The following is a 23,513-nucleotide window of genomic DNA, read 5'->3' as shown; positions in this document are numbered from 1 at the left end:
GCTGACTTACCCACTGGCAGTAGTTCTCAATCTGGCGGGAAACGTAGAGCAGGAACCGCAGGAACAGCTGATTGGCGGTGAGCAAGAGGAAGAGTCGCTGCCGCCAATCAGTGCAGTGGAAGATGGTCGGAAAAGCGCGCCCAGCAGAAAAGAAGCCGATGGGCTCTCAGGCCAAAATGGCAGGAAGAAAATAAAATAAAAGGGTGCGCCAGAGAGGAACAGGTTGTCAGGGACAACCATTCACTAGATTCCTCCGTTCCTGTCCTCCCGTCCCAGCTCACCACTGCAACTCTCCTCTGCTTCTCCAGCCTGCTGCCACCTGCATTCCTGTCCTTCCACCCCACCTCGCCGCTGCAACTTTTTAATCGTCTTTTTCATGCATACGGATTACATAAGTTTAACCCCGTCCCGTTTTGCCATCCCAATGTCCCATTTTTGTCTCAAGTAAATATGGTCAGCCTACCACAAACACTCCATATCCATTTATCCATTAATTATTAAACAGTCAAGGAGATGTCATACTTACTCTCAACTCCATGCTGAACTGTTTGCTAACCATTGCATTTATTCTCATCCTTGCTTGACTTCCATATATCACTCTTACTGCATTCAGTAACCAACTTTCAGCTCTGTACTCATGCAAAAGTTCCATAATTCAATCTTACTTTGCTGAATTCTTTTCCTAAACCAGTAAACGTATAATCAACTTTCTCATGTTCAAGCGTTCTCAGTGTAAAAATCTGGTCTGCATACCTCCTGCCTGACATAAAGCCACACTGTACTTCCCAGATTTTGTTCATTGTCACCTCTCACGCTTTCAGTCAGAACTCTGACAAATACCTTCCCAGGCATATTTAGCAAACTAATCCCCCTGTAGTTTTTGCATTCATCTTTGTTACTTTTCCCTTTGGAAAAATGGTGTTATTGTTCCCTTCTACAATTATTAGGGACAGATGCAGTATTCAAACACACATTCAACAAGTTGTTTCCAGTACTCTACACACTGCATCAATGTTTTAATATTTCCCCAGTATTTCCACATCTATACCTGCAGTTTCCCTGTTTTTTAACATACTCACAGCTGTTATGACTTCCTTTTCATCTATTTTTTCTTGGACTTCTTTATAGTATCCATCTCAATTCCTCTCTTCCCTATATCACTATAATTCCCATTCAAAACTCTAAATTTCCCCGTCTCTCACTTCTGTGGCTTCCCAAATCATACTGTTATCTGATACTTAATTCCATTCATTCGGCTGGAGGCTTCTTGTTTAGCTCTTTTAACTGCTTAAGAAACAATAACTTATTTACATAAAAAATGTTCTGCATTTTTCTCTGCTTCTTTTAATCTTAACCTTTCCTTGCTCTCCTTGACTCCATTCTTCACAACTACCGTTTTTTTCTTCATACATTATACAATATCTTTCTCTTGTTTTAATTTTGTCCAGCAATCATCCTGTTATATGCTTTTTTAAAAAAATCTAGTCTTTTTTGTTTCATTGTTCCGACATGCTTCTTTTTCCATGCTTCCTATTAACACAACTCCATATACTTCTCTGGCACTCTGTAATATAATTATATGAATTAAATATATAGGTGGGCAGGGAAAGTAGACCAATTACAAGTCTAAGAAGACAGATTAATATGGTGGAAAAATCTCAAATGTACCCAATTTTATTACCTGGTAGAGCTTTTTTATATATTAAATTCTATACCTCTGCATACCCCTTTATTTAAACTGTGGAACTGACATGCTCATTTTCTACATACAGAGAGTATTACATGAGGAAGCATTAAAAATGCTGTTTTTTAAAAAAAATAGCAAATTGAAATGCAAGCAAGAAGGCATGGTTGCAAACAGATGGTGGAAGACAAGGCTAATCCTGTGTTTGCCTTTATAATTTTGTATGGATTTGCAAATATGCACAACAGGGGGCTACCATTTTCAGCTCAGTCCTGTGTCTCCTTCTATCACATGATGTTTGGCACATTTCAGACAGAGATACCTAGATATATAGTGGATTAAGATGAACCCATTGCCTCATTGATTATATGATGCTATGATGCTTGCTGTGTCAATAATTCCTTGGCTGACAGTACTTTGTGCTGAAACTTTTGACCAAGAATGGCAAACGCTGATTGACTCTCTGCAAGAGCTTTAGATTCAGAAACAGAAATATGCCCAGACTAATATCATCCTGAAATCCATAGACAAACAAAACTGCCAAATAAATCCCAGATGAACTGTAATGAGAAGATAATAGGACAGTTGGTTGTCTGGAAGTCGTCTTACTTATATTTCTCTTTTTGTTACCACCACGAAGGATGGCAAAACGTATAGTATAATGATGATGGCATGTTACAAGTAAGTGTGCCTAAATGTTACAGGGAGAAAAAGTGAGTATGACACAAGATTGCTATCTGGGTGGGAACCCTGCATGCAGTGTAATTTGTAATTCCATTCTTGGGTTTTACTTGGTTGAAGACGTTTTGGTATTTCAGTGCTGGTTTCCCATATCTTTCTTAATACGGAAAGCAGAAGCTTTAATCTAACTACTGCAACAATGAATTGACTTGCAGGCATCAGTCAGCATTTCAAAATGTCCACCTCTCTGTTTTACGAAAGTAAATGCAATCATCACAGATTTTGAAATAAAATATGAAAAGGGGAAATGCACACCCTTCTCTGGCCAGTAAAGTTGCAGTCTCCTACCTGTATTAACATGCTTTTTTGCTGCAAACAAAGAAAAAGAAAAACATTTAATTGTTACTGTCCTTTTCATAGAGCTGTTCTGCAGCATGGAGTCTTTAATAAGTGCATACAGAATGAGGTCATTCTTATCAGGTCTTAGAATCGAATAAATCAATTATAATGAATTGGAGCAAATCTCAGTTAATTTTTTGTGGGGGAGCTATTTCTACTCAAAGTGGTAGATGGCAGGTCTGTGTTCACCTTTTCATATTAATAAAGTAAATGGGTCAATAGAAATTATTAGAACTCCACAAGCGTCTTTATTTTCAATGCAAGTGTTAACCCTTAGAGAAAGTTCAGGCATAGAAAGAAGAGCTGTTGTGTCAACAGGGCTTTCTAGGAATCCATTTTGGAGGGATTCCCTCCACCTACCATCTTCCTTACCCTCAGATAATTCTCTGGCAATGCCAATTTGCTGAGTAACATTGTTTGTTTTCTGAAAAATTAATATAAGGAATGGATAATTGATATTGGCAACATCTTTGTTGCATTATGTGGGCAAATCACTGGAAGAAATGGAGAGACCCTTTCAGGTGAGACAGCACTAACACCACAGATCAACCTCAGAAAGTCTGTTGGAACCTTAACATTTCACATCTCACTTAAGTTTTCATGGATTACAGTAGAATGAATTTTATGAATGTTTGTATGTCACAACTAAATTTGCTAGTCCTTTAAGGTGTCACAAGACCGTCATTTTGCTTCTAAACACTATAACTTGGTCACTCCTCTAGAATCTGGTTTCCCCAGGTTTTTCTCTTTTTCTTTTGTAGTGTTTTATTTAATGAACCCTTCATTTTGTAAGTGTTACGCTATATAGTACCTAGAGAACAAAGTCACACTCTGGCCCAGCTCTTATGTGCCAAGCTATTTTAAAGATTTAACTGTGGCTATAGTTGGAATTTAACTACACTTCAAGCCTTTGTCTATGAAAAAAAATGCATGCATTTAAAATATAGATCATTTTTGAGCCAACTAGAAGTTCCATTAGTCATGTTGCGAAGTAACTGTCTAGCTTAGCCAGGAACAAAAATATCAAAGGGAATTGCACCTTTCAGCCATTAAAGTGAAATATTTCATTGGAAATGCTCTGTTAAGGAACAGGCCATCTCTCAGGGATTCAACGGGTTAGAATATTTTTCTAATATATCTTAGGTCTGCAGAATTAGCTTGCGTAGCAGGATGTGTTCACTTAACATGTGCACAGAACATCTGGAATCTCACCCATGCATGTTTTTTTAGCCACAGTAGGTCTATTAGTAATATTAGTTTTGGCATTAATTTAGTGCATGGAGGCAGCATTCACCATTAAAGTATTTTCTCTTCTTTGGGGTACTGTATATACACAGTGATGAGGCAACTGCTTTTCCTTTGAAAGATTTACAGGACAAGCGCACATATTTGGATAAGGAAGTTCTTAAAAAGCCAGGTTGGATATCATAGTATATTAAGTGGCTAAAGTATCTTGCATAAGATTCCTTTTCCAGTAAAAAGTGTTTTAATAAGTATCTGTTTTTGGAGTCAAATTCCCTTTTTCTTATGTTGGGATTCTTGAGGAAGTTAGTCTTTTACCTGTTTAGCTTGCCTTTCTGCAAAATTTTTTTATTTAATTAATTTATATCACCGCCCATCTCCCCCGACGGGGGACTCTGGGCGGTTTACAATAAAAGATAATAAAAACGTATAAACCTAAAATTACAATCTAAGAATATAAATAGAATAAATAGATATAAAACCCAAGAGGAGCTGGAATCCTAATCAGTAGGTGGTGCTATGGTGCCAACCATCCCCAGGTGGAGCTGTTACCTTTCCCATCCCAAGCAAAATGGGTACTTTCTGATCAGTTGTGCTCACCCCAACTACTATTCCCATGACAGTGTCTCAGAATTTCAGATCATCTCAATGACCTAAAAAGGTTGGAAGCCACACCTTAGCACCATGCACATGTTCAGTTTACAGGTAATATTAATATGAAATGGAATGGTGGAAATAAGCATGTCTACTATTGTGGTTACCTGTAAGGCTTGTGCCTTTTCCTCCATAAAAGCTGGAATAGAAATGGACTGTGATACTGGGTTATGAAATCTGGAGATATTTCATTTACTCTTTCCCAATGGATAACAGCTCTGTTTAATTGTTCTTAGCTCAGAGGTTGCTTCCTTGTGAAATAGAGCAGGTTCATAATGTAGAGGCTTAAAGTTTTGCTATAGTGAGGAAAGTATCATTAAACCCCTGGAGTGGAATTAGAAGCTATTTAAGAATGTAATTGAAAAGCCCAGTGTCATAACTTTCACACACAGTACAATGTGATATCATTCCATATTGATAAAAAAATAGAAGGATTGGCAACCTGCTGCCTGCAGTGCCCTTAGATGGCATCAGTCTAAATCCCCCAATTTAGTAAAATTTACAGAAAAAAACTAAGAAGCTTTTGTTCTGACATGAGATTTTAGTGAGAACATTGAAATTTTGTGAAGTTTCAAGTGAGGACATAAACTATTTTGGCACTGTCAGATGAAACCTTGGGGATGAGATCACTGAATGTTGTGAGAATTAAGCCTCTTTTTCATTTAAAAAAGGGATTTGATGCCTCTGTGATTGCATGAGATCATGCAATCAAACTCGGTCCCTGAAAAGTGTTCCATCCTCTGAAATACAACACTGTGTTCCAGTAGGCTATGCCCCTCACACTATGTATAATGTTTTATTCAATATATACAGTATGTGTAAATTTATCATGATGCATATCTGGGGCAATGCCTAAGAGTAACCAAATTTTGCTTCAAATATCCAAGTTGATCTGAGCAGAATCTCTTGCCTTTCCTACTCTTTAGCAACATGTCAAAGTAAGGGTGGAAGATGTCCAATGATCTAGGACACCTTATTTTCTTTCTTCCTTTTGAGGGAAGAAATGGAGTTTGTAGCAGCTGCATCTTTTTGGACTTAAAGGAACACATGAAGTCCTGTAACTTCAGATGCACACCAGCTTCTTTGCGACAGTTCCATACTAAGTGCTTAACATTTTACACAATATAATGGCCAGCCTGTATAGAGAAAATGAATGCTACTTTTTCAAGGTTAGGGAGACTGAAAAATATCTTTTATGTACCATAAGTTATGGAATGCATGGATTCTCTGGTTGAAAGAACAATATTAATGTTGTGCATTCCAATTTTTTCTTTCCCATTGGAAAGGATTTAATCTAGTGATATTCCAGATTGCTTACATTAAAACATTTCATCTACAATGTTTTAATGGTTAGAACATTGCAAATGGAATGTTTCATTGTAACTGATCTGAACTATCACTAAAATAAATTCTTCCCAATGAGGATAAACAAACTGGAATGCGCTATTGTCACAGACAGTTAGAAATAATAATCTGCCTCTAAATGGGTCAAACCTTCATACACTTTTCAGAGTGAGATGGTTGCATGTAACTACTCTCTCTGATTTCAGTTTCACATGCATTGGCTAGGACAATTGGCTTCCATACATAATGTACTGGGAATCTCCAAAATGTAGAGAGAGCAACAGGAAGGATGGCCTATATAATTGTCCAATTTATGATCTGTATAATAGAGAGATTTACATCCCGGTCCAGCTCAGTACAGCAAAGCCTTAATTTGTCTCTATTTGTACTTACCTAACAATCAAGTCTTGCTGATTCTACTGGAGTCCTGAATAAATATCAAGGTTATGGAAGAGCTATATCTGAGATTAAGCATGAGACTAGCTGTGCAAGAATATGGGCACACTTCTGAATTTCATCTGTCCAGCGACCATTTTAGCTAGGTACACTAAGGACTGAACTGGAGAACTTTTGCGAGTGATGTAGCTAGCCCTATACTGGGGAAATACATAACTAATTCCACTGCCTTTGATTCAGAAAGTAGTATGTAGATTGTGTGTGTGTATCTGCATCTCTATCTGAAATTTGTAATTTGTAATCTGTAATCTGTAATCTGTAATATGTAATCTGTAATCTGTAATCTGTAATCTGTATCTGTATCATCTCAGTCTCTTTTCTTCTTCTTTTTTTCCTTTTATTTTATTAAGCTCTGTGAATTTGTCAAGTCCACATTTTAAAAGTATCAGCACCAGTCACCATTATATTTCTGATGGCAGCAAATTCCATAGCTTAGCTATGCTTTGTAACAAAGTGCTTCTCATTATTGCTTCTTATTAATGCTTCTCACTGTCCCAAATCTACCAGTATTTAGCTTTAGGTTTCAATATAGCAAGAAAAATTAATTTGTCTGCTTTTCCCTGACCATGCTATTTTTATATACTTCACATACTGAGTTTTTGACAAAAAAAAGGGTAAATGTATCTTGATATATTTAAAGTACATATGTATTGAAACTATATATGTTTATATGACAATGATTATCTGAAATCTGTTATTGTCAACATTCACATTTGGTTGTCAACAATATAATCACATTTTGAGAAGGCCCCCAAGTTAAGATAGACCAGTGCAATGCTGTAATGATTATCAGTGTTTGGTGATATATGTCTAAAAATGGGAAAATGGGCAATTTCAGACATCTGCCCAGTTTATCTAAGATTGGCAACAAATTTCAGAATTCACTAAATTCTCTCTGTGCATATCTGGAGGAGATGGATTTTTAAAATTCGGATTTCTGGTTTGTACCTATTCTTGTGCAAAATAGGCTTGGGCCTGCAGTGCCTGCTTACATACATAATAGTTACTTGTCTCACCTGGATCATTTTAAAACTCTACTTTTCCCAAGAGTATCCATCAGCTTTTTAGAATGCCTTCATTTCCTGTGCAGAACGGGATACATATTGGCTGGGAATCTTGGTAGGAAAGTGCCTGCTCTACACACATGAATTCCCTGCATGATTTAGGGCCTTGATTATACTAGGTTTTAAATCAGCCTTTAAGACATCAACCCATAACAACAACAACAACATGATGGCATATGCTTTTTTTTCACAGAAAAAAGCAAGGTGTTATATTAATGTTTTAAATAAAAACAAAAATCTAAATTTGAGGTCCTCTGGAGCTTGAGTCTTGAGCCAGCTGGCCTTCAATTAATCTTGTCTATATCCACATTGGACATAACATTTCTGAATCTAAATCATCTAAATCAGAAGCTCAGATACATAGTCGTCTTTTACTGTGATACTGCTTCTTATTTGTCCCAGGTAGCATTCGTAATTTTGCACTTTTATTGGTGAAATTTGATATGGGATTCAAATTCTGGGTTGCAAAATTGTCAGACTGCAGTTGTAAAACACCCAGAAAGTAATTCCACCAGGATTGCTATAAAGACAAGAACGTTTATATTTATATTTATATTGTATTAATATATACATATACATATACGTATACATATATATAACGGCGTTCCATGAGTCATGCTGGCCACATGACCCGGAAGTGTCCTATGGACAACGCCGGCTCCAAGGCTTTGAAACGGAGATGAGCACCGCCCCCTAGAGTCGGACACGACTGGACTTTACGTCAAGGGAAACCTTTACCTTTACTTATACGTATACATATATGGGGGAGGGGGGCAAATGATGAAATGAACATCAGGCTGTCATGATGCTAACTCGCAACATTTTTTTTCATCACTCTGATGAAGACTTCAGATTCTGCAGATGCCTCTGTCTGCCTGGTCAGCATTAATCTTTGCATGTTTACTGAGCAGTAGATTGCATAAAGTCAAGTAGGCTTGGCTTCCAAATGCAAGTGCATGGCGTAACATAGGCATAGCAGTAGCAATAGGTTAGCCCAGAACATTTGTATAATTAGTACAAATACCTTATATGACTATATACTGTGTCTGAAATTTAAATTAGTCAACAAACCATTGCTTCATTTGCTATTCAGCAGTGAGTTTCAAACCTGCTACTTTCAAGTAATTTTTTCTTCCTAAGGTCATTTTGTTTGCTGAGAATATCCTGCTCCTGTCCCATGGAATCTCAGCACGTTCTGGAGGAGGATTCTTGACCTTCTTCTAAGAAGACATACTTGGTCCATGATTAGTAATTGGGAGGTCTAGTAGGTCTCACAGTTAACCATAATGTAAGTGAGAATATGACTGCAAACACACACAGCCCATTATAAGGGAAAGTCACAACCGTCTTCAAGGAAGTTTGCCGGCTGTAATTAATCTCATGAATCAAGTACAGAGTTCTTTGGAAGAAAGTTGGAAAGTCACTGAGTATAAAAGTCTTAATCCCTGAATCAGATAATGAAACATTATTCAGCAAAATGGAATCTTTAGTCAGAAAATCTTTGTGGGGAAGAGCTTTGATGTCTATGCTGTGAATGTGCAATTTCCTTGGATTAAAAATTATTCTGGTTTTTGTGAATAAGTGAGGACTTCATGCCCCTTCTTTGTGGATACTTGCAAAAGACTTCAAGGACTTGTACCAGGAGTCTGTATGAAGTTGATGATATATAAACAACAGAAATGTGCACTTAATATACCTTAAGGCACTTCCATAATGCAACCATAATGCAATGACCCAATCCTTCAAAAGCAATTTGAGAATAAGTTTCTACAGTTTTCACCATCATTAATGTCACTAGGTTGAGAACAGGGAAGTAAGTAATATTTTTTCTTCCCAGAGCTAATGTAACTCCTTTGGGGTGGGGTGGGGGGATGGAGAGAGGGGAATCTCATAGCTTCACTGTATACAAAAGGGAAGTAAAATAAACTGCTTGCAATTTACCCTTCCAATTCTTATTTTGTGTGTTGGGCCATTGTTTAAATGTGTGCAAAGCAAATACATCCAAACAATTCCCATGAGAGGGAACTGTGAAGCCATCAGGCCAATTTTCTCGTTGAGCCAGCTGAGTCCCAGGAGATGGAAAGGGAAATGAAGTATGAATCCAGATCATCCCCAAGCTCCATGTACCAGCAGCATTTCAAAGGAGACTAGTTGTACTATAGTGTCAGCTATATCAGAGCTGAGCCATAAATAATTAGGCTTCACTTTGGGAAAATAGTTGATGCTGAGATTATAGGTCTGGAGCTACTTTTGAACTGGTGCTGAGACCTCATATGGAAAAGTCTAATATCTTCACTATGAAGTGAATGTCTCATAGTCATATCATTCTGACTCTAAGAATTATGAAGGTGAGCTATCCAGCTTCCCAGTGTTGTTCTCTGTACAATGGAAGGCCCTGTGCAATGTTTGTATAGGATCATCTATAGGATCTGGATATATGTTTTGGCTTTACTTGTTTTTTTGGGGTACAAATGGATTTCCCCCCCTTTCTTTAAAAACTTGCATAATTAAATGCAGCTTGAAAGTTGGAGCGCAAAACATCTGAATAATCATGTTATGTAGGAAGAAATGTAATTGACATATTTCTGACTCTGAACCACTTGGCAACAAAGGCCTAATCCAGGTCAGTTGATGCTGCTTAACCTTCAATGAGCTTTGAGCAGACTTCATAGAAAACTCTTTGTAAGAAGAGCTGTAGCGTTTTATTTTTATTTTTATTTATATATATTACTGCAGTAGTAATAAAGTAGGGATGCGGTGGCGGGTTAAACCGCTGAGCTGCTGAGCTTGCCTATTGGAAGCTCGGTGGTTCGAACCCGCATGACGGGGTGAGCTCCCGTTGCTAGTCCCAGCTCCTGCCAACCTAGCAGTTCGAAAACATGCAAATGTGAGTAGATTAATAGGTACCGCTTCGGCGGGCAGGTAACGGTGTTCCGTGTTGTCATGCCAGCCACATGACCATAGAAGTGTCTACGGACAAACGCCGGCTCTTCGGCTTTGAAACGGAGATGAGCACTGCCCCCTAGAGTCAGACGCGACTGGACTTAATGTCAAGGGAAACCTTTACCTTGACTAGTAATAAAGTGCTATTGTTCATTTATAACACACTCTGTGGTGTGTTGTTGTGGATAAATCTGGAAGGCAAGTGAAGGGACCCCAGCCCATTAAAGTGTAACATGTACCCTCCCACCTGCCCCCACTTCCTGGTAAAAAACAGCAACAGCCCTTTTAATTAAAGGATTACATTTATTAGAAAAAAAAATGTTGATACTTGTGCTAATTAGAAATACAAAAAACAAATGAGCAAACTATGGGTTGGACTAGAAGCAGGGAGATCCAGGTTCTACTTTCCACTCCCTCCGCCCCAGTTATGGAACGCATCGGGTGACTTTGGGCCAGTCCCTCCCTCAGCCCAATTTACAAGGTAGTGGTTGTGAGTTAAAATAGGGGGGAGGGAGCACTATGCAAGCCACCTTGAGCTCCTGTACAAAAGGTAGGATGTAAATCTAATGAGTAAACAACCTGCTAGATGGGGTATAAAAGGCATAAATGAATCTCACAGTTGAAGATGGGTGATTTTGTTACATAATTCAGTGGGGCGATCTGGGATTGCTTTTGGGAATACACAACGGGAATAGAGGCTGCTTCCTGTCTTTGTGTTACCCCAGTATAACAGGAGTAGATATCAAAGGGGGGGCCTCAAAAAGCAGACCACTCTGTAGAAGACCCCATATTTAGTATTATTATACTACTGTTCCCTGTCCAAGTGATTTTGGGATGGAGAATGATATCAGGGAGGTATCCAAAGGAGAAAATGAAGTAATACTGTAGGTATCTTCAGTTACCTACATTGGATTGGATTAATATTAGTTCTACTCATGACAAAGATATAAACATTTTAAATCACCCTAAAGATGTTTCACTGAACAGACATGGAGCAGGCTAGAAGGGAGGTGGCCTTGGATTTCATCCTAAATGGTTACAATTAGCACAGGGCCCTCGGGTTTAATTTATGTACAAGCAAAAGTGTGCTAGAGTCAGATACAGTCACATATAACTTCAGGAGGGGAGATTTTAGAAAAAGTTGTGGGATTAATAGAAAAAGAAGCTAAAATAGAAGAACCAAGAACGTCATATTAGAATGCTTGCAGTGGTATTAAAGCACAGTAATAGAAGTAGATTAGGAAAAGTATCACCAAGATAAAATGGTCCTTAACATAATGAACAGACAACTTCAAAGAAACTATTAGAGGAAAAAAAAGTCTTTCTTCAGAAAATGGATGAATGCTCAAATATAGAGAACAAAAAGGAAGAAAAAACTTTTCACTAAAAGTGCCACTTTTGGACTATGTTACTAATAACATTAAGATCAACGATAAACGTAAAATTAAATGATCAAAAACCAGAAACGATCACTGAATGAAGCTCTGTGTGCATGCCTGTATTTGCATATGTCTTTGATGCAAAAAGATAGGAGAGATACCAGTGCCTGAATGGATAGTAGTCTGAAGAGTTGAAGTCAACAGTGGTGATTTCATTGTTAAGTTCTAGAAAAAGGCACTGCCTCTCAAAAAGAGTATTGATGAGCTGGAATCAGTACTGGAAAGACAATCAAAGTCATCAAGAAGGTGAAATGATTCCATTACAACAAAAATTGCAATGGTGTGGGCCTTTTGGCATTGCAATGGTGTTCAGGAAGAAAGAGAGTAAAGGGAGGTATAATAGAGACATAGGATGTTCCGCAAGGATTATGTGCTATTACTTTCCTGTCCTGCTTGTGAACTTTCCATTGGCATCTGATTACTACTGTGGGAAAACAGTGCTGGAGTAGAGAATTCTTCTCACATTCTCATGTTAGTTTATTTAGAGATTAATTCAACTAATTGGTAACATTCCTCAATAACAAGTATCAGATTATTATAATACTGGAATAGAAAAAGGTTGCAGCAGCTGTATGTCCTTTGTGCAGAGGGCAGGCCACTAGTGGGAGACTTAAAATTGGAGAATGTCTGTTTGAAAGGCTCTTCACTCAAAGGGCTCTTCCAGACAGCCATAGCTAAGTGTGATCCATCAAGCCTTGAGCCAGTAGAAAAGTATGTCAGCCTAAACTGCACTACTCACATTTCTGCTCTTTTCAGCAAGAGTAATAAAGCTGGGGAAGGGTGCTTTTGTTGCACACCTAGTATAGGCCAAGATAATGACAATAATTGGTGGATTCTGTTGAGGTTTTCCTACTAACAATTAAGACTGCTATTGTACCTAATCATTTTGGCCGGGTGAAGAGGTTGTATTTGATTGTCTCCTTTCACGTGCTTGATGCAAATCGCCTGGGGGGAGGAACTTGCCCGGACTTGTTTCTTACTTCCTCTTTTTTTCTCTGTGCGATATGTAGCCAAGCTAGGTAGCTCTCAATGAGAGCTAAGTCCTTTAAATATGTTTTGCTTTTGTTTTGCTTTTTGTAAATAAATTATTTTTATAGAAATGCCTGGTGTGTGACTTTTCTGATCTCTCCTGGGCTAAAGGCTTTCCCAGCATTCTGCAACAGGTTATGTGCCCAGTGAGCAACCCAGTAAAACCAAGAGAGATCAGCTCCACACCTCATGCACAATTTAAAGGCAGGTAGCAAAGACCTGTGAAGATTTTCCAGCAACTGCCGGTCTACAGGACAAAGAAGCTAGCTGAGGTGACTTGCAAAAGAAGGAAGAAGCCATGGCTACCTCCCAGTCCTCAGCGATGCCTCTGGAGCGCCTATCAGAGACCAACTATTTGAATTGGGCCCTGAAGATGGAGATGTATCTTCGCAGAGAGAATCTTTGGCTGCCAATTGGTGAGCAAAACCCCCAAAATCCCAGTGCTGAATGGCTGAGACAGGATGAGCGGGCTAGAGCCACCATTATCTTGGGAGTTGAGGACAATCAGCTAGTCCACGTGCGAGGCATGCAGTCTGCAAAGCAACTTTGGGACGCTTTGAGAGACTTATATGTAAAGGCAACAGCAGGGAGTAAAGTTACTCTGACGAAAAAGCTGTACAGAGCCTACCTTGCAGAAGGAGATAGCCTTCCTGAGCACCTGCATTATATTCAGCAGCTGTTTGTTGAGTTGCAGGAGAGAGGAATGGAATTTACACCTCTCACAAAATCCTATATCCTCCTGTCCTCACTAAATGCAACGTGGGACACGCTGATCTGTACCCTGGAGGCTATGCCTGAAGCAGACCTCACCCCATCGTATGTTACACAGCGCTTACTCGCTGAATGGGAGAAGAGAGAGGAAAGATCCCCCCCCCATCTCTTCTGGAAAGCTGCAATACCAGAAAATGAGAGAAAAGAAGGGAAAGGAACCTGAGGCCACAGTGCTAGCCAGCCAGCGATGCTTCACTTGTGGTTCAGCTGGACATTTGCAAAGAGACTGTGCCATGAGACCCAAGAGTAGAAAGACAGAGCAGAAGAACACAAGGGCAACACAGAAGAAGGCTCTTCAGACAACCCAAATTGCACAGGTTGCTGAGAAGGGTAATTCTGATGTATGGGTGTTAGATTCTGGGGCCAGTTATCATTTATGTAATTGTAAAAGCTCTTTTGTGTCACTGTCTAAAACTGAAAGACAAAGTGTATCTTTGGCTGATGGGTCTGTGACCAAAATTATGGGACAAGGTGACTTGTATTTATCCTGCTTAGGAGAAACTGTAAAAGGTGTGTTGTATGTGCCAAATTTACAATCAAACCTTTTATCTGTGGCACAATTGGCTGCAACAGGGTATATCATAACATTTAAGAAAAATGGTTGTGAGATACGTAAAAATGGGAAATTGTGTGCTACTGGTATGTTAAAAGACTCCTTGTACATTGTGCAAAATGCAAGGAAGCCAAGCTGCAAGGCTGCAGTTGGCAACACTCCATATCATGACCAATGTGTACACCTGATGCACAGGAGATTTGGTCATGCTAATTTCAAGTATATAGCACAAATGCCACAGCTGTGTGCTGACCTAAAGATAAAACCCTGTGATAAATACTTAGACTGTGTAGTTTGCAAAGAATGCAAAACACTAAAAGCTCCTGTGAGTAAGCACAGTGACAGAGTTACAACTAGACCTTTGGAAATTGTACACTCTGACATTATTGGTCCTTTTGCTCCAAGTCTTGGACAAGCAAGGTATGCAATGACAATCATTGATGATTTCTCAAGATACACATTTATCTACATCTTAAAACATAAAGATGAGGCATTTGAGAAATTTAAAAGTTTTGTGACATGGGCAAATGGAAAATTCCCTAGGCCTGTATCTGCACTCCAATGTGATAGAGGAGGAGAATACCTTTCTCACAAATTCAGAAGGTTCCTAGTGGAAAAAGGGATAGAACAAATTCTTTCTAACCCTTACACCCCTCAGCAAAATGGTGTTGCTGAAAGAAAGGGCAGAACCTTGCGAAATGCAATGGAATGCATGATTAAAGATTCACAATTATCTTTTAATTACTGGGGAGAGGCCATATCTACTGCTTATTATGTACAAAACAGATTGTATAACTCTGTGATTCAGGACACTCCATTCCATTTGTTTTATGGTGTGAAACCAAAGGTAAACCATCTTAGAGTGTTTGGTAGCACTGCATGGGTTCACATTCCAAAACAGCAGAGAAGGAAAGGAGGCCCCACAACAAAGAAAGCCATCTTTGTTGGCTATGAACAAAGCCAGAGGAGCTACAGGTTCATAACGGGAGAGAAATTAATAATTAGCAAAAGTGCTTCTTTTGCTGAACAAAACTGGGGGAGATTAAATTCTAGCTCTCCAGTTGATCTGACCACCACAAGAGAACAGCAAGGACTTGCTGATGGTGATCTTTTGCCTGATGAGGACATTAAACCAGAAAAGCAAACTGAAGATCTGTCTGATGAGACAGATGCTTCTCAGGAAAGTGATAGGAGTCAAAATTCAAGCCCTGTATTACCTCGCAGATCTCAGAGGAGTAATAAAGGCGTTCCTCCATCACGTTTTCAGGCTGAAACAGTAAAGGCTTTTCACATATTCACAGAACCTGAGTCTTTAGAACAAGTGAATGCTTTACCACCTGAGATTGCACAAAATTGGCATTCTGCCATGCAACAGGAATTAGCATCCTTGAAAGAAAATAAAACATGGAAACTGGTAAATCTACCTCCCAATGAACGCTGTCTGGGTTGTAGGTGGGTTTTCAAACTGAAAAGGGATGCTGATGGCAAAATCCAAAAATATAAAGCAAGGTTGGTTGCAAAAGGGTTCACTCAAAGGAAAGATTTAGACTTTGACAAGACTTTTGCACCAGTTACTAAAGGTGAATCAATTAGATTACTGTTAAAAGTTGCTGCACTAAAAGGAATGTCAGTTAACCACTATGACATTCAGACTGCATTTCTCTATGGTGATTTAGATCACAAATTATACATGCAGCAACCCCCTGGCTATGAAAAAGGGGAGAATCTAGTCTGTGAACTGCAGAAGTCAATCTATGGGTTAGAACAAGCTGCTAGATCCTGGAACCAAAAAGTAGATGAAAAACTGCAGAATTTTGGTTTTGAAAAAGGAAAAGCAGATCCCTGTGTATATATGAAGAAGGACAAACAAGGCTGTATGTATCTGTGCATTTATGTTGATGATTTGCTGCTGTTCACATCAACAGAAAAACAAAGGCTTGATTTTGAAGCCTGCATGAAAAGCCATTTCACATTAAGAAGCCTTGGAATTATAACAACCTAGGTTTGGAAGTACACAGGGAAAAGGATGGTAGCTTTCTGTTAAACCAAAGGGGAGATAATGGTAAAATAATGTGAATGGAAAGCCATACAAAGTTATCAAAGAAGATTGGTTTGCATCTTAATCTATAGTGTAAAAAGGGGAGTGTTGAGGTTTTCCTACTAACGATTAAGACTGCTATTGTACCTAATCATTTTGGCCGGGTGAAGAGGTTGTATTTGATTGTCTCCTTTCACGTGCTTGATGCAAATCACCTGGGGGGAGGAACTTGCCCGGACTTGTTTCTTACTTCCTCTTTTTTTCTCTGTGCTGATATGTAGCCAAGCTAGGTAGCTCTCAATGAGAGCTAAGTCCTTTAAATATGTTTTGCTTTCGTTTTGCTTTTTGTAAATAAATTATTTTTATAGAAATGCCTGGTGTGTGACTTTTCTGATCTCTCCTGGGCTAAAGGCTTTCCCAGCATTCTGCAACAGATTCTCCAGCTTTGTTTTTCCTCCTACTTGCTATCAGGAAAACAACTACCAATCATTCTCTTTAACATAGGGTGGGGTCAGGCTGGTCTAGACAGGCACTTCAAATGGCAGGTACTATAACTACCTGCCAAGCTGCTTGATTAACAGGTTATAGTGTGCAAGGTCAAGTGTCTGCACAGCAAACTCCCACCTCTGCTTCTGTGATCTAGGTATCAGGCTATTTGTACACATGGGTTTAGTGCTCTTCTGAAAGAACACTAAATCTGTGTCCAAAAATACTCTGGCTGATAGGTCACAGATACAGAAACAGATATGGAGTGGGGTGGGATGTAATGACAATTAGCAAGCTCCTTCTGGTTGTTACTTTGTGAGTGACAATGGGGGCATGGGGGTGGCTATGTGGAAGTTGGTGGGAGTAGTGAGTCTGGCCATGATCTGGGTGCTGAGTGCTGTGCAGAAGCACCTGGGTACCAGGGCTGAATAGCTACTCCACTAGGTTGTTTGGTTGTGGGCCCCTGTGACCTGGGGTAGGGAAAGTGAAACGTTGTGATGTTAGGTATTGGAAGCAGGAAGAGAGCAGGCAGGAATATTAAGATGGGCATGGTGGGAGGCAATGGGCTGGCCATTCTTGAGGAAAGTGGCCATTCTTGGGGAAAGTGGAACACTAATGCCATGTTCCAGCCCCCTGTGATCTGCCCTTGGCCTGATCATTGAAGCTTCAGCGTCCATGGGTTTCAACTGTTGTTACTGAATGCTAGGGCATTCTGCAGTAAGGCCTCCCTCACCCACAATATAATTGTGGATGAGAAGGCTCACCTGGCCTGCATTACAAAGACCTGATTGGGCAACAGAGGGGTTGGTTCCCCTTCTTTGAGAAGGGCCTGGCTGGGTTTCAGGTGTGGCATCAATCAAGATCCCGTGGTAGGTGGGGGTGGGGTATTGTCATTGGGGAGACTTTGGAGGCCTCCAGAGCACTGTCCACAGAAAACCAGATGTGAGACTTTTTTTGTGAAGTTGGGTTGTAGGGAACAGTTGGGACTGCTTCTTGTAAAACAACCTCCCTGCTATACAGCAGCTTCCCCCAGGCATTGGGGCCAGGTTGTTTGTTTCGGAGCTTTGGCAAAGAAGTATGGTGTAGGTGTTTTGTGTTTTTAACGAGAGGTCCTTACCCAGGTTTTGCTGTCCTTTTATTGCTAATCCTAGTGATTAGGGTATGGCTGGATTTTTATGACCTTTGATACAAAGTAAGGTGATATAATTTGTTACATATGTAAAGTCAAATTTTCCTGAAAGGATCTGTTATGGAACACTGTTGGCATTGTCAGGAAATGCTTACATTTGGTGCAAGTGTGCAATAAAGTATGAAGATTAGTATGGACTTTATTCTTGATATAAGTGAGAAAATAAAGTGCCTGCCACAGCAAATTTTTGCAATATATCATCATTTCTTAAAGGCATGTTTCAGCTAGATTGCCATCTCTCAAGCAGACCATTCTTTCCCCCTTGGGCAACACAATCCTACCTTTTTGTTTTGAAGTGCTCCACAGCTTTGGATCCTGAGATACTGAGCACTCTTGGTGGAAGTGAAGGAGTCACCAAGTCTGCTAAGTTGCTTCTGCTCCCTGGAAACTAGCAAACACTTCCAAAGCTGGTGTAGATTACAGACTAGTTTGTGGGCATGGTAGGGAGTCAAGAGAGTTTAGAATCCATCAGAGTCATTGTTCCTCTGGCAGAAGGGCCTCACAAAATTCCCTGTGCTTTGCTTTTGGCACAGGCAGCCTCAAAAGAGAGTTTCTAACATCAGATTTCCCCATTTTGAGGTCAGAAGATCTGCAACCCTGGAGGAAAAATATGAACAATCCTATAGTCCCTTGGAAAAAAATCATCACATGAACCACAGGACTGCAGTCAGCATTTCCCATTTTTTTTTCCAATGGACCCACATCATACTGTCTCTCTTAAATGTTAATAAGTGTATTTATTGTTGATTGGCCTAAATAGTTAGATCTTTTTTTGTCTGCATGTTCTCATTTTAAAAATATTTATATATGTATATTTCTGCAAACTTTGGAATTCCCTGACTATGCTGTTCTCTTCCTCTTTTTTCTCCTTTTGAGGAACCATTTTGCTTTCAGTTGTGTTTGCATAGAGACTTTAATATCAGTACTGTAGGATATTTCAGTGGAAAATACTGAATATGTAGTTCCACTTTGAAATATCATATGGTGTGGATGGACTCAGTTGGTGATGCATCTTTTCTTCAGATAGAGATTTATATGCAATTTTATGCTTCATGTCTTGGTCACACAGCATTAAAAATTTCATCTAAATTGAGGAAAATGTAATTACTGTACTTATGAGCAAGATATGATCTGGTGCATGCAGCCCCATTTGCTCCTCCCTTTTGGGTGACCAGCTAAATAAGCCAGAATCAGCTGCTTAGCTTGTTATCTGAATCTGAAATCCTGGTTTATTGCTTTCAAAGAACCAGGGATTTGTAAAACAAGATTGTAAGATTTGTAAGCCATCCAGAGTGGTTGAGAGTTAGGCAGCGTGCAAGTTTAATAAATTGGCATCATCATCATCTTTTAGACCCTCCACTTCCAATTTCTTAGCCATTTATGCTAAAGGATAAAGCTGGGTAGGAATGAAAGGATGTTGCATGAGTAACTTGTTCACATCAAACAAGTTTTCATAACAATCTAAATTTACTTTTCTTCTCAAGTAAATACTGACTGCTTCCTTTTAATTTGTGTTAATCATTTTGGATCCAGGCAGCTTGATATTTCCTGTCCCACTTTCTACTCTTGTCTTCCCTGTGAATTTAACATGAGGAATTGCTAACATAATCCTTTACAGTAGCTTTCCTTTTTTTTTTCCCCTGTTCAATTGATTCAAGATTTCCTTGGATTAAGGGGTACTAAAGAGACCCATTGTTATTTTCTTACAGACCATCCACTCAATATGGATATAATGGAAATGAATTTTGATGCCTTGCTTTGTTATTGTCATTAAGAAAGGATCATTTGTGAACATTTGCCTCATCAGCATTTGTGAATTCTACACACATATACACCAATAGATTTTTTTAAAAGATCAGGATAATTGCTTTAAACTTTTCATCCAAATGAGATACAAAGTCTTCAAAATGTACTGAGATGCTTGATGCCTATTGACATCAAGATTTATTTATTGAGACCATTTCCTGTTTATTCATCAGGGAAAGGTATTGGTTTCCAGTCTATTTTTGAAGTAGGCGGTAGAAATATTCTTATGACTTGTCAAATCTCTTGGCAGTTTTATGTAGAAGTGTAGTAGTGTTTGGTCAGTTGCTTAGGGACCAGTCTAAACACCATCTTGGTTGTGTTAACTTCAGTTTTGTGGTTTTCCAGTTTAGAAAGATAAGGTCTTATTCAGTAATATGTTCTAATAGCTTAGAAAAAAAAGTCATTGCATATATGATGCATTTGGCATTTAAAAAAAACTTTAAAATTCCCATAGTTAATTGGGATAGTTTGATGCTTATTTATTTATTTCATTTAGCAACCAAATCACAAAGTTGCATGATAAATTGGTATGAAGTTTCTGGCTTTAAACTACAATAGGGTTGATTTGTTATTACTGTTGTTTTTTTTATATTTTTGGCTTATTTCTATTGTTGCTGCTAGAATTTTAACATGTTCTTTTGAATTAGGCAGGCTATAGTAAAATGAAGTATCTTGTAGACAGTATACTGAAAATAACACATAATGAAAGGTTTGAGCTAGGAATGTATAGTGCTTTCAGTTCCGACAACCCCAGTGCTATCAGTCAACAAGCATTATGTAGCTATTCCATTTTTTTTCTTCCTTTGCATGTTTTTTGAGTTAAGACAAAAAATGTATGAAATGATAGGGAAAACACAGAAGCATTACGTCTGAATCTCCCTTCTTGTTTGAGGCAAGGAGGGAACAGAACAAAATCTGGGAGTTAAGTGACTTTAGCCTAATTGTATGTTGATATGTTCATCAACATTTTGAATTTTCTTCATAATTGCTCTCTCCATACACTCAATCAGCATGTACTGTCAGTTTTTTTTAAGCATTTCACATGAAAAGGGAAGTGTCATGAGCACCGTTGAGCTGAATGCATCAGCACAACGGCACACATAACAATACCACGGAAACAAGAGCAAGGGATTAAAAGATAAGCAAAGCGACACACAACAACAGACACAGACCCTGAGGAGAAGGGAACGACCCTGGCCGGAAAATCCAGTCAAAAGAACGCAAAGGGGGAAGAAAGAGCGACAAAGACAGGGCGGATCACAAGGCACACCTGGAGCTGTCAGCAGGAACGCAAAGGATATCGCCCAGCTGAAAGTAATCACCGGCCGGAGGAAGAAGACGATTACGAGAGAAGCCCGGGGCACCAGCAGGGCCCCCGCGACCCCTCACCTACCAGCAACGAAGCATACAGGACTTGGGGGGATGACACAACCCAAGGTGGGGGGGGCGCTGACCGGCGCGGGCTATTTAAACCCCATACCGGCGCGCTCCCTTCACTCTCAGCTTTTTCTAGCTATGCACTATGCTGAAATAAACCAGAACCTGATCTTCCCTAAATTAGTGTCTGTGTTTTACTCAGTAGTAGGCAGCGCATGACAGGAAGCCCTGTAGACCTGATTCTAGATCTAGCCTCTTGCTTAGCTGAATAGCACTGTGATGGTACTGTGCCAAGAGACAATATCATTGCAGACATCATGATTAACGGGGTTATGTTTCAGTACAGTCTACTCTTTGGTTCTTCACTGGCTATTCTTTTTTTAATGTACAATATATGACAGAAGGGTGTGGGGAGGTTAAACAGAGCAGGTCAAAGCAATGCTTTTATTGCAAAAGCAATATTTCCATCTCTCTCTCTCTCTCTCTCTCCCCCTCCCCCCTGCCCCATTCCATGTGGGAATTTAGTGATTGAATTATCTGATTCCATCCTAGGTCCAAGCAAGAGTGGTGAGCTGGGGGTGGTCATTTCCCAGGACTTAGAAATCTAGATTGCCTTAGCCCCAGGCCCAGCCATATTATGCTGAACAAGAAATGAGGCTAGATTATATGTAATTCTTAAGAATGTTTATGAAAATCTATTTCACTTATCTATAGCTCAATTGTCCAAAACTGGTGAGGTTTGCTGGAGCCAAACAAAACAGCAGTGTCACAGCAGAAGAGCACACGTTCTGTACTAGGAGTTACTGGCCTGGGGGGCTTCTCTTTAACAAAAATGTGCTGCTTCAGTAATTAAACTAGGATTCGTAATTCAGAAGACAAACCTTTACAGTATTCTTCATTATCCCAACTGCTCTCTTAAGAGCTACCAGTCCTCATTTGTGAGCCGTAAGAAGAGAAAACTGAAGAGAGAGAAAAATCAACCTAATTGTGAGGGACATCAACTCCAAGGACAGAAGGATCTGGTGCTAACCAAAAAATTTTAAAATATTGATATGTTTCAAAGGAGAAAATCCCCCATTATGTCTAAGCTACAAATTTAAGGTGTGTGTAAAGTATTAATAGGTTAGCTTGCTTTTCAAAGTAAAAGCCCTCACAAAATTGAACATAATACAAAAAGTTGTATCTGTAAGGTGCTCAGCTGTGCTCAAGCCAGGCTAAAATGTTAAGTAAAGGGTGAGCAGGGAATTCCCCATCTCAAGATGGCCCAAAGTCTGTTGATTTGAAAGGGTGAGGGGAAAGGGCTTATGATTTAAACCCTGGGGCTGACATGGTGGGAGTGGGGAGGAGATTTCTGTGTTCTGCAGGAGGAAGATCTTCTGCATAAATATGAGTCATTTCTTGTCTGTAATAAAAGAACTATGAGTCTGTGAAACTTTTGCTGTTAACTCTTTTTGTATTTCCCCTCATACATCCCAAAACTTGTTTAAATTTTCACTGGCATTAGTAGATACAAATGTGAGGTAAAGCTGCATTATCATTTGCATATGCATTTTACTCAGTCCTCTGGCCGATATTAATAATTCAATGTAGATATTACAATCATGGGGGAACACCATGGATTTTTAAGGTATCCTTAAATTATGTGGCTATAGAGTAGAACAGAAGTCCCTCCTCTTACACTATTCTAACACAGGGGTGGCAATCCTGTGGTTCTCCAGATGTTGTTGTTGTTGAACTTCACCTTCCATCATCCTTCACCCCTGGCCATGATGACTACAGTTAATGGTGTTCCACAGTATCTAGAGGGCTATTTATTTATTTTATTTATTTATCCCCACCCATCTCCTCCCATCGGGGGACTCTGGGAGGTTTACAGTAATAGCATGGTGCCACACATCCTTCTGTATTTGTAGTGATCTATTTTGATGTTATTTTACAGAATAGAAATAACTCATTTACTCAATGTCCCCTTTTCCAGGAAGAGAAACTTATAAAAATGGAGGATTGCACTGATTTTTGCATTCCCAAACATTCAAACCACTTGAACTTAGGAAGCTGAGAATGAGTGCTTTCAACAACAGCAACAAAATACACATACTTCTTTTGAACTAATTGGGCTTATTTCGTCCAAATTCAATTAGTATCAATATTTGTTTATCTGAGTTAACAGATGTCCTACTGATCCTTGTTTAGCTTCACACTTTTTAATGACTGTTTCTCAGAAATACTCAGAATACTTGACCCGATGACATCTTTACCCATTATTTATTAGATGATCATAGTGTGGCTTCTGATATCTGCTGTTACTTATAAATAAAATAAGTGATTTTTAGGGAATGGAATTTTGCTTTTTGAGAA

General features: G+C 39.2%; 1 protein-coding gene across 1 annotated transcript in view; it reads left to right on the top strand.

Annotated features, from left to right (window-relative positions):
- Window positions 1–23,513, top strand: part of HMCN1 (hemicentin 1) — a 269,695-nt gene that overhangs the window by 14,466 nt on the left and 231,716 nt on the right. The window lies entirely within an intron of this gene.

Source organism: Candoia aspera, chromosome 3, assembly GCF_035149785.1.
Source record: "Candoia aspera isolate rCanAsp1 chromosome 3, rCanAsp1.hap2, whole genome shotgun sequence".
In the NCBI taxonomy this organism is placed as follows: domain Eukaryota; kingdom Metazoa; phylum Chordata; class Lepidosauria; order Squamata; family Boidae; genus Candoia; species Candoia aspera.
Note: the sequence above shows the minus strand (reverse complement) of the source record. Positions and strands in the feature narration are given on the sequence as shown.